Source organism: Glycine soja, unplaced genomic scaffold, assembly GCF_004193775.1.
Source record: "Glycine soja cultivar W05 unplaced genomic scaffold, ASM419377v2 tig00021299_1_pilon, whole genome shotgun sequence".
Lineage (NCBI taxonomy): Eukaryota > Viridiplantae > Streptophyta > Magnoliopsida > Fabales > Fabaceae > Glycine > Glycine soja.
In genome coordinates this window covers 21,564-34,166 of record NW_021143753.1, presented here as the reverse complement: position 1 = coordinate 34,166, position 12,603 = coordinate 21,564, and the positions used below count along the sequence as shown (strand labels likewise).

Here is a 12,603-nt window from a genome sequence, read left to right as displayed (position 1 = left end):
ATTAAAGAGCAGAACAAGTAAACTGGAATACGAAACTACTAATATTAAAAACGGGTTGTTTCCTCTGATTCAGAAGCCATTCTCTTATCCTGGGTTGGAGAATTCGTCCCTAACAGTCAACCACTTAATCCAACCCTATTTCAATTTACTAAGCGAAAATCAACTTAGGGTTTTCAATACGTGATTAGGCACCACATACACCAGTTAGCCCTTCGTCCATTAAGCATGAACGCAAGTTAGGCTCAGAGGCAATTAATCGAACACGAAGCGTGCACTGATTAATATTCACGAATTTGGGATACTGGTGAAGGGAGAACTGCCAGGAAACCACATTACAAGCGAAACCTCAAAGAGAGTTGGGCTTCGTCCTCAAAAGGAAACAACACCAGAAAATCTAGCCTTCCATGGATTCAAACAGAAAACGCAATTGAAACATGAAGCGGAAACGTAAATAAACGGAAACGTAAATGAACAGAAACGTAAACGAACAGAAATGTAAAATGGAACAGAAACGTAAATGAGAGTAGAAGAAGAAGCAAGAACGAAATTGTAATTAGAAGCAGAAAACGTAAAATTGCATTACGAACTCAGAAGCATCAAAACAGAAAAACGAAAACCCTAAAACAAAGCTCTGAATAATGAATAGCATAACAGAATAGAATGCCCTGCACGAATCCCAAGGCAGCTATTTAAAAAGAGTCACTCAAAGTCACTGGGCCCTATTACAATACTCTGGCCCAAAACGAAATAAACACTGAACACATAAAATAAAATTGCGAAATTTCCTAATTAGAAATTAACTAAGGTAAGCGCTGCTTTATTTGCCCTCTTCAAGTCCACAACCAAAATCCGGATTAAGCCCAATGTTTCATTAATTCCTGAAATTAGATTAAAAACATCAAATTAGCTAAATGAGCCCAAATAATAAAACTGCCTAATTAATTGACAATTAAGACCAATCAATAATTAAAATGGTGCAAAAAGGGTTTAGAAAATAGAAGAAAATGATGGCACATCAAAACCCCCCATACTTAGCCTTTTGCACTCCTGGGAAAAATGAAACAAAGAACAAAATTCAAGGATATCAAAGGGAGACAAACAAAAACATTCACATATTTCTCAATGAACATCAAGCAATGAAAGGAATGGGTAACATCTAACATAAGGAGATCCAAAAAGTCAAGACATTCATGAAAATCATCCAAGCAACCCAATCATGGAAAAATAGTTAATCAGCTCAAGAATGAAAAGTGATAAAGCCTCACAAGATATACACTCTATCTCTCAAGTGTCTAGGCTACTATTTACCCTCAAAGCACCCATGAAAGCAAACACCACATAAACTTGGCAAGATTCTAAAATTGACAATCAACCCATAAACACAAGCACATGAGGATCAAAAGGTCTTTTAAGGTTGTAATGGGACCAAGGACAAGGTATGGAGAAATATGGAATAAGTGGCTAAATCCCAAAGGAATAGAGGAGCAAAGGGGAATAAGTGCATATTAAGAAAAAAATAAGAAAATAAAAAGAAGTAAAGATAAAAATTAAACATGAAGAGTAGAACCAAGAGTTTCATCATTCTTGTGCCATTTAAGATCTTATTCACTCAACTTTATTGCTTTTCTTTTTCTTTTTTCGAATTTTTTTTTTTTCGAATTTTTTTTTTTTTTTACTCTTTAGCCTTTGAGAAACAACATTTCATTCAGCATGTCCAACATTTAACCAATATACAATATACATCAAGTATGGCCCAAAATACATCATGAAGCATAGCCAACAAAACAAGTTGTCCAATGAAACAAAAACCCCCCACACTTATTCCCAAAACAATTCCAAAGCTCCAAAATTCCTTAAGGATATGGTAATATCATGGTTTTTCACTTAAGGCTTGTAGTGAGCTTCAAAACAAGGAAAGGGAAACAAGGCTCAAAAGGGCTATCAAAGGAATTAATTCAAGGTAAGTCCATTTGGGTAGAAGCTTATAAGAACAAAATTGCCTTAATCATTTCCAAATATGCATGTGAATTAGGACGCATCAACAAGAATCAAGCCAAGGCTATTGTGCAAGCAATCAATGGGGCAAAACACACCAAATGATTATAATGATGGATGGCTCAAATTCTCACAAAGGTAAAATCATCACTTTCAAAACTATCATGACATGTAGAGAAGAATCAAGGATTTCAAGTCACAAAATGTCAAGAACTTTTATTTTCAAAACAATTACCCATTTATTTCTTGAACATATCCTATAATTCAAAGAAAAACATGCAAAGTCGTGCGTGCACACGAAATTGACCCAAAATATTAAACTTAAAATCCGACGAAACTAACAACATTAACAAATTAACACAACTAACAAATTAACAAAACCAACAAAACTAGAAAAACCAAAGAACACTCCCCCCCCCCCCCCCATACTTAAACAACACATTGTCCTCAATGTAGCACAATTAAAAGATTAAAACAATTAAATCATCAAAGAGAATCGGACAAGTGTAATAAAAGCAAAGAAGGAGATAGGAAAAGAAAAACTCCCTAAGTCATGGTGGAGGAAGAGTAGGGTGGAGTAAGGAAGTCTCTTCCACCACTACGTCCACTAAAGAAGGGTTCGTGAGGAATGGCTTAAGTCGATGTCCGTTGACCTTGAAGCTCTTGTTTGTGGAGTCGCTTTTGATTTCAACTGTACCATAAGGAAAAACATTAGTAACAACAAAAGGACCAATCCACTTAGACCTCAACTTACCACTCATGAGTCCAAGCCTAGAATTATACAATAACACTTTTTGCCCAACCACAAAGTCTTTTTTAACTATCATGCTATCATGGAACTTCTTGGTCTTTTCTTTGTAGAACTTGGCATTCTCGTAGGCTTCTAGGCGGATTTCATCTAACTCACTCAGTTGCAACTTCCTTTCCTCGCCAGCTTGATCCATAGAGAAGTTGCAAGTCTTCACTGCCCAGTATGCTTTGTGCTCAATTTCCACTGGAAGATGACATGCCTTTCCAAAGACAACCCGATAAGGAGACATTCCTATGGGTGCTTTGTAGGCAGTCCGATGTGCCCAGAGAGCATCATCAAGCCTGGTACTCCAATCTTTCCTGCTTGGCTGCACAATCTTCTCTAGAATTCTCTTGATTTCCCTGTTAGAAATTTCTGCCTGTCCATTAGTCTGGGGGTGGTATGGTGTGGATACCCTGTGTACCACCCCGTACTTTTTAAGCAGGGCATGCATTGTCCTGTTGCAAAAATGGGTTCCTTGATCACTAACAATTGCTTTAGGTACTCCAAACCTGCAAAACAGATTAGACCTGACAAAGTCTGCGACAACTTTAGCATCATTAGTTCTAGTGGGCTTGGCTTCCACCCATTTTGAAACATAATCAACTGCAAGGAGAATGTAAACATAACCAAAAGAGACAGGTAAAGGACCCATGAAATCTATACCCCAGACATCAAACACCTCACAGAATAGCATAGGTTGCTGAGGCATTTGTTGTCGCCATGTAAGTGTATTTCCTGCTCTCTGACACTGCTTACAAGTGCTGCAAATCTTCCACGCATATTTAAAGATGGTGGGCCAATAAAAACCACAATCAAGCACTTTGCGAGCTGTCCTTTGAACACCCAGATGACCTCCCAGTGAGGAAGAATGACAGAACTGCAGGACTGAGTCAGTCTCATGATCTGGAATGCACCGTCTAATGACCTGATCACTGCACAATTTCCACAAGTAGGGGTCATCCCAAATAAAATGCTTAGCATCACTTTTAATCTTATCTTTTTGGGCCTTAGATGCTAAGGGAGGAAAAATAGAGGCAACCAAATAATTGACAATGTTAGAAAACCAGGGAGTAGAAAGAGAGTCAGAAATACTATACAATATATACAAATGATCATCCGGGAAATCATCCCGAATAGGTGAATCTGCATCAGAGACACGTTCGATCCGACTCAAATGATCAGCAACTAGATTTTGTGCTCCGCTCCTATCACGGATCTCCAAGTCAAACTCTTGGAGCCAGAGCATCCATCGGATCAACCTAGGCTTAGAATCAGCCTTCTTCAACAAGTACTTTAGAGCTGCATGGTCAGTATAAACAATAATGCGAGTACCAAGCAAATAAGATCGAAATTTTTCAAGAGCAAAAACTATGGCTAGAAGCTCTTTCTCAGTAGTAGTATAATTTGCTTGGGCAGCATCTAAAGTCCTAGAAGCATAATATATCACCCTGGGCAATTTATCAATTTTCTGAGCAAGGACAGCCCCCAATGCATAATTTGATGCATCACACATAAGCTCAAAAGGGGCTGTCCAATCGGGTGCCTGGATGATGGGGGTGGTAGTCAACGCTCTTTTGAGGCAATCAAAAGCCTCTTTGCATCTGTCATTAAAGTCAAACTCCACCTCCTTTTGCAACAAGTTGGATAGTGGAAGGGCTACTTTGCTAAAATCCCTTATAAAGCGCCTGTAGAATCCTGCATGACCAAGAAAAGATCGCACCTCTCGCACACAAGAGGGGTAAGGCAATTGTGAAATAACAGAAATTTTTGCAGGATCTACTTCAATACCCTTATTGGAAATAATGTGGCCTAAAACTATACCTTGCTCAACCATAAAATGACATTTTTCAAAATTTAGAACAAGGTTAGTTTCAATGCATCTATTCAAAACTTTTTCCAAACTATTCAAACAACCATCAAAAGAGGATCCATATACAGTGAAATCATCCATAAACACCTCTATGCAATCTTCTAAAAAATCACTGAAAATACTAATCATGCACCGCTGGAAGGTACCAGGGGCATTACACAGGCCGAAAGGCATCCTCCAATAAGCAAAAGTGCCGAAGGGGCAGGTGAATGTGGTCTTTTCCTGATCCTCAGGAGCAATAGTAATTTGCATATAACCAGAAAAACCATCAAGGAAACAGTAGTGGGATTTACCTGCCAGGCGTTCAAGAATCTTGTCAATGAATGGCAGGGGAAAATGGTCCTTTTTGGTAACCTGGTTCAGCCTCCTATAGTCAATGCAGACTCTCCAACTGTTCTGCACCCGAGTAGGAATCAGCTCCTCCTTCTCATTTCTGATCACTGCGAGGCCAGTCTTTTTCGGGACTACCTGGACGGGACTCACCCATTGGCTGTCGGAGATAGGATAAATGATTCCAGCTTGCAAAAGCTTGGTTATCTCCTTCTTCACTACATCAAGAATCACCGGGTTGAGTCTTCTCTGTGGCTGTCTTACTGGTTTAGCTCCATCTTCTAAATTTATTCGATGCATACATGTGGATGGGCTAATACCAGGAATGTCCGCCAGGGTCCAGCCTATAGCCTTCTTATGCTTCTTGAGAACTGACAACAACTTCTCCTCTTGCTCATCAGCAAGGGAGGCAGATATAATCACTGGAAAACTCTTGCTATCATCCAAGTAACCGTATTTTAAATTTGATGGCAGAGGCTTCAATTCTGGTGTGGTCGGCTGGACAGTGGTAGAAGGAGATGGTTTCTCAGCCTTTACCTCATAAAGAAAGTCAGAGGTATGTGTACTTCCTGAAACATGGTTAGTCCTATCTGACTCTATAAAATCAATCTCAAGAGGTAAAACACCACCACCAGGCATGCAATCAATATCACTCTCAGATTCACTCTCAGCATCAAATTCAGACATATGATCAAGTACAATTTCAGACTCAATGCATGAAGAGTGAGAGGCATGCAGATTAGAATAAAGATCAGTCATGTATTCATCAACAACATGGTCAATTATTTCAGCACGAAATACAGAAAGATCTTCAGATGGGTATTTCATAGCATCCAGAATATTAAAATGAACAGTTATATCACCAAACTCCATGGACAGTGTGCCTGCATAAACATCTATCTTAGTTCTAGCAGTTTTCATAAAGGCTCTGCCTAGAATGATGGCAACTGATCCTTGAGAAAATCCATCTTCCATATTCAAGATATAAAAATCAACAGGGAAAATCAGTTCACCAACTCTAACTAAGACATCTTCTATGAAACCAACAAGATAGGCAACACTTCTATTAGCTAAATGAATTACCACATCAGTTGACTGCAAGGGACCTAGAGATAGAGAATTAAAAATCGACAGAGGCATAACACTAACAGAGGCTCCTAAATCTAGCATGGCATTGTCAAACTTACTATTCCCTATAATACAAGGTATGCTGAATGTACCTGGATCTTTGCATTTTTCAGGAATTTGAGGAACAGATTTACCAATCAATGCGGAGACATTTCTGCCCATGCTAATTCGTTCACTTCCTTTAAGCTTCCGCTTATTAGTGCACAACTCCTTCAAGAATTTGGCATATCTTGGAATTTGCTTTATTGCATCCAACAGAGGTATGTTTACCTCTACTTTTCTAAACGTTTCCAAGATCTCTTTCTCTGCCTCTTCCATTTTTTTGTTGGAAACTGCTCTTGGAGGGAATGGAAGAGGGGGAATGTGCTGCTTCTGCAAATCAGAATTACCTGTGGAAGAAGATTCACCTGCACAGAAATTGTTAGGTAAATTTTTGTCATCACCTTTTTCTGGAATAGAGTGAAGTTTGGCAGGTTCATTTGCAGATGAGGAAGGTGCTACGGGTTGAGGTCCTTGACACTGCTTTCCCGACCTCAATGAAATGGCACTGACATTTTTGGGATTTTGGACAGCTTGAGAAGGCAGCTTGTCAGAATTCTGGGACTGTTGTTGATTCAATTGGGTAGCTAATTGTCCCATCTGATTGGTTAAGCTCTGAATGGAGGCTCTGGTCTCTTGCTGAAACTGCATGTTCTGCATAGTCATTTGCCTCACAAGTTCTTCGAGGAAAGGTTGTGGAGGGGCCTCAACTGTTGGCTGTTTCTGGGGTTGTTGCTGTTGTTGGATTGGTGGAGGAATGTATGGTCTGCTTGGGCCAGCAGCATTTTGGAAGGAAGGAGCAGGCTGCTGTTGTTGTTGCTGAGGGCTGGACCATCTGAGGTTAGGGTGATTCCTCCATCCAGGGTTGTATCTGTTGCTGGAAAGGTCATAATTGCTCTGCTGTGGTTGATTTTGCTGCTGAGGTTGAGGAGGTCTATTGTAAATATTTGCAACATAAGCTTCAGGCTGCTCAATTGCTCCAGGTTGCTGCATGGAAGGGCAAAGGTCTGTATGGTGGTCAGCAGAGGAGCACAAACCACAAACCCTTGCGACAGGTACAGATTTCTGATTCAAGGCCAGTTGGGTTACCAAGTTAACCAATGCATCCAGTTTTCCTTCAAGCTTCTTAGTTTCAGATGATGCAGATGGGTTTGTAGCTACCTCATGCACTCCTCTAATGACTATGGCATCATTTCTGGCGCTAAACTGCTGGGAGTTGGAGGCCATCTTCTCAATTAAATTTCTGGCTTCAGCAGGAGTCATGTCTCCAAGGGCTCCACCACTGGCAGCATCTATCATACTTCTCTCCATATTACTGAGTCCTTCATAAAAATGTTGGAGAAGAAGCTGTTCTGAAATCTGATGGTGAGGGCAACTGGCACATAGTTTCTTAAATCGCTCCCAGTACTCATACAGGCTCTCTCCACTGAGTTGTCTAATACCTGAGATATCTTTCCTGATGGCTGTGGTCCTGGAAGCAGGGAAAAAATTTTCTAAGAATACTCTCTTAAGGTCATCCCAGCTCGTGATGGACCTTGGAGCAAGGTAATACAACCAGTCCTTTGCCACTCCCTCTAATGAATGAGGAAAAGCCTTCAGAAATATGTGATCCTCTTGGACATCTGGGGGTTTCATGGTTGAGCAGACAATGTGAAATTCTTTCAAATGTTTGTGCGGGTCTTCACCTGCAAGGCCATGAAACTTTGGAAGCAAATGAATCAGTCCAGTTTTAAGAACATATGGGACATCCTCATCAGGGTATTGGATGCACAAGCTTTCGTAGGTGAAATCAGGTGCAGCCATTTCCCTTAGAGTCCTCTCACGAGGTGGAGGTTGTGCCATGTTCTCGGAATGTGCAAAATCAGAATGCTCAGAATCAGAATGCTCAAAATTATAATGCTCAAGATCAGGATGTTCAAAATCACCAATAACAGAATGCACAGATTCACCAGTTATGGAATGCTCAGAATGATCAAAAGGTATAAAATGATGCCTAACTAATCTATGAAATGTCCTATCTATCTCAGGATCAAAGGGTTGTAAGTCAGATGGATTGCCTCTAGTCATACACTACATTCAGCATGCACACAACTAGTTGCCTTGTCATGTAAATAAAGGTGTAGGTTTGAACTACAGCTACCCTCAAATGATATCCAAATGACTTGAAATTTTGTGAGCAACCCTATAAAATGATGAGAAGATAGCACAAAAAATTTCACACAAAAATTCAAAGTCTAACTATGAAAGCTAAAAATGGTAGGTTAAGAAAAATAAGTGAATAAAACTTGAAAAATAAAAAACTTTTGACAGAATCGCTTTTTTTGGATGATGGAGACCTCAGCCGGCCTATGGTGGGCTGCCATGGCGTAGGAAATTTTTTTCTACCCCAAATGCATATATAATAATTGCGATTCTGATAACCGGAGCAAAAGTTATGGCCGTTTGAAGTTTTGACAAACACAAAAATTGGTAGTTTTTTTGAAACTTTCAAATCTGACCAAACTAAAGGCTCTAGCTATTTTTCCCACACAATATGGATTAAAAGAAGTTACCACAAAAAAATTCAGCCAAAAATAACAACCCTAGCTACTAAAACAAAAAATCTCAAATAATTCAGCATGGGTGGTCGCTAAAATCCGTCTCTAATTGATTTCTACTACTACTCTGTTTTTTGCCGCAAGCACAATCTTCACAGCGAAACGCCCAAGACTGAAACAGGGGAAACGCTTAATGGGATAACTGAAACAGAACACACATTAAACAAAATACCAGGACACTAAACAACATTAACACACATACTAACACAATACTAGAAATTAAACATAAAACACGAAAGGATTAAACACACAACACTAGCTAGCTATTATGAACCTTTGGACACTGCTCCCCGGCAACGGCGCCAAATTTGATCGAGGCCATACCCGAATCAAATAAACATGAAAATGCAGTAACTAGGAAGTGATCCTAGGTCGTTTCCCAACGAGCAGTGGCAAACCAAATGTTCATAATATACTTGCAGTAACAGTAATGATTGGGGGGGGGGGGGGTTTGTTTGTTTTGTGATTAAAGAGCAGAACAAGTAAACTGGAATACGAAACTACTAATATTAAAAATGGGTTGTTTCCTCTGATTCAGAAGCCATTCTCTTATCCTGGGTTGGAGAATTCGTCCCTAACAGTCAACCACTTAATCCAACCCTATTTCAATTTACTAAGCGAAAATCAACTTAGGGTTTTCAATACGTGATTAGGCACCACATACACCAGTTAGCCCTTCGTCCATTAAGCATGAACGCAAGTTAGGCTCAGAGGCAATTAATCGAACACGAAGCGTGCACTGATTAATATTCACGAATTTGGGATACTGGTGAAGGGAGAACTGCCAGGAAACCACATTACAAGCGAAACCTCAAAGAGAGTTGGGCTTCGTCCTCAAAAGGAAACAACACCAGAAAATCTAGCCTTCCATGGATTCAAACAAAAAACGCAATTGAAACATGAAGCAGAAACGTAAATGAACGGAAACGTAAATGAACATAAACATAAACGAACATAAATGTAAAATGGAACAAAAACGTAAATGAGAGTAGAAGAAGAAGCAAGAACGAAATTGTAATTAGAAGCAGAAAACATAAAATTGCATTACGAACTCAGAAGCATCAAAACAGAAAAATGAAAACCCTAAAACAAAGCTCTGAATAATGAATAGCATAACAGAATAGAATGCCCTGCACGAATCCCAAGGCAGCTATTTAAAAAGAGTCACTCAAAGTCACTGGGCCCTATTACAATACTCTGGCCCAAAATGAAATAAACACTGAACAACATAAAATAAAATTGCGAAATTTCCTTATTAGAAATTAACTAAGGTAAGCGCTGCTTTATTTGCCCTCTTCAAGTCCACAACCAAAATCCGGATTAAGCCCAATGTTTCATTAATTCCTGAAATTAGATTAAAAACATCAAATTAGCTAAATGAGCCCAAGTAATAAAACTGCCTAATTAATTGACAATTAAGACCAATCAATAATTAAAATGGTGCAAAAAGGGTTTAGAAAATAGAAGAAAATGATGGCACATCAAACGTGTCATACATGGCCAAAATGGCGACGAACGGGCTTTCCTTGCCATGATGAAAGGCGAGGAAAGCGTCAATCACTGTTAGGTCCACTAACCCTTCCATATTCGGAAAGAGGACAACTCCAAAGATCAAAAGCGCCAAGATGTCAATAAAAGAAAGCCCATTCGCCTTGATTTTCCAAGGCCTTTGCCCTTTCCTCCAAACACTTCCTTGATACTCCGACTACCCCATTCCTATTTTGCTTTACCTGGTTCAACTCTTGTGCTGAGATTTTCACTACCTTGGCAACTCTTGTCGTGGAGGGATAGAACCCAGAGAAAAGATATGGCTTCCTTCCTCCCAGTGGGCATCCCAGGATTTCTTCAAACTCTTTCACAGTCGGCACTAGCTCGAAGTCCTCGAATGTGAAGCACCTTAGGGGCTGGTCATAATACTGGGAAAGGGATGCAATCGGTTCCATGGAGACTTCTACCCTAGCTAGGTCCCAAATCTTACCATAGGCTTTGCGGAAGGCTTGCTGTTGAAGTTGACCCATTAATTGCCCCAACTCTCGTAAACTAGTGACCTCTAAGCTCTTGATTTTGACTTGATAGAACCTCTTTTTAAGCGAAGGCTTTTGACTTGATCCCATGTTTTACTAAAGTGAAATAAAATCTAGTCCGAATCAAAACTCCGACATCTATCATGGGTGGAATGGATGAATGCATGAAGAAATGCATATGACACAGATGCAATTTACGAATACGGGAGCCCGAGAAATTGTTTCCTTCTTGGATACAACGTTTGGGCAGCATGGCACCCAACATATGTTTTTTTAAGAAGGCGCCACGGACCCTCTGTCGGTTTGCTAAAGTGAGGGGATCAAAGACGAAACCCACGCATGAAGCATATGCGAAAGGCACAACACGGGGATGTACATAGTACGACAATATTCACAAACAAATATAAGCAAAAGGGTATATGATACTTATGCATGGTAGTGTGAAAAATGGCACGCAGCGTGTTTGCTCTGTGCCCCTATTTAAGGGACCTATAAGGGAGAGAGCTAACTAGGCTTTTAATGATAACCCCCAAGGTAGTCATATCTCTCTTGATGGTTTCTAGAGGTATCATCCCCTTCGAAGAACATACTGCAGCAGTAGGGACTACTAGCAACAATATGTTTTCAAAGAGAAAAACTCTAGATGAGGGTTCACTGTAATCAAGCAAGTCGGAGACCTAGCATGATCACGGATTCACCTCCACTCCTTATGTTCCCACGAACCCGGGTATAGGGCCCTTTTTCAACTCACCATGTGTGCAAATAGTGTTAGTGTTTGTGTGCATTAAATGAATAAATATTTACCTCATGCATACAAAAATGCACTAAAAGCATCAAAGAGTTATATATACAAGAACATAATAAAGGGAAACCAACAAAGGAGTAAGCCATGGCAAAACTTTGCACAAGATTAAATGGCCTAACTCTCTAAAAACATTCCCCAGTGGAGTCGCCAACTGTCGCAACCTACCCTTCGGCGGGAGGGCGACGCGTGACTCGCGGGATGCGTGTTCCACGAAAGGAATACACGCGGAGTCGCCACCAACGTTTATTTGAGGAAAACGTCGGAAAAACCGGAAAAGACGCGATCTACGAACTTTTAAGTGAAAGGCTCGGGAGTTGTATTTACGCGCGGGGAAGGTATTAGCACCCCACACGTCCGTCACAAGGGACGACAGCCTTTAATCGAATGTGCAAACATGACTTTGATTTTTACGTTCCCTTTTATGTCCTTATATCCTTTATACCCTTTTTATATTTTTTTCTCTTTTTGTGGTCGACAAGGGTGTTTCCCTTTGCTCCTACGTATTCCTCAATTGGGATGAGAAAATCAGACCTACGTAGTTCTTTCTTATGCGTGAATCAAGTGATTCTTTTTACTTGAAAGGTGATCATTTTAAGGCGTTGGACCTTAAAAATGACCCATTTTACTTAATAAGAAATTGAAGTGATAAACTTTCAAAAACCTATTTTTGTGGTCGAGCTTGACTAGGCGAGTTGATTTTAGCCTTAGTTTCACCTTAGTTATTAGTCAATTCGATTAAGAATGAGAAATCCCAAAGAGAAAACGTCCGATTGATTTTTCGCTTTACTTTACTAAAAAATATTTTTTTGATTATTATATTATTATTTTACCTCTTTTTTTATTTCCAACGTGGTTACGGCACGACCGAACAGTCGGAATTCATTTTAAACGAAATTAACGGATGATACAATTCAAACGATCGGTGGAAATTTATTTTATTTTTAGATTAAGCGAGAAATGACTTAAATAAATGGCTTAAGCACGTCAAAAGGGAAGAAAAGAAAACTGAAAGTAAACGAAAT

The 12,603-nt window shown here is 39.8% G+C and overlaps 1 non-coding gene across 1 annotated transcript; it reads left to right on the top strand.

The window, feature by feature from the left end:
• The first annotated feature begins 7,512 nt into the window (after positions 1-7,512).
• LOC114404343 lies at positions 7,513-7,619 on the top strand. Its single transcript, XR_003664930.1, has one exon. It is a non-coding gene; the product is annotated as a small nucleolar RNA R71 (small nucleolar RNA).
• The last annotated feature ends 4,984 nt before the right edge of the window (positions 7,620-12,603 follow it).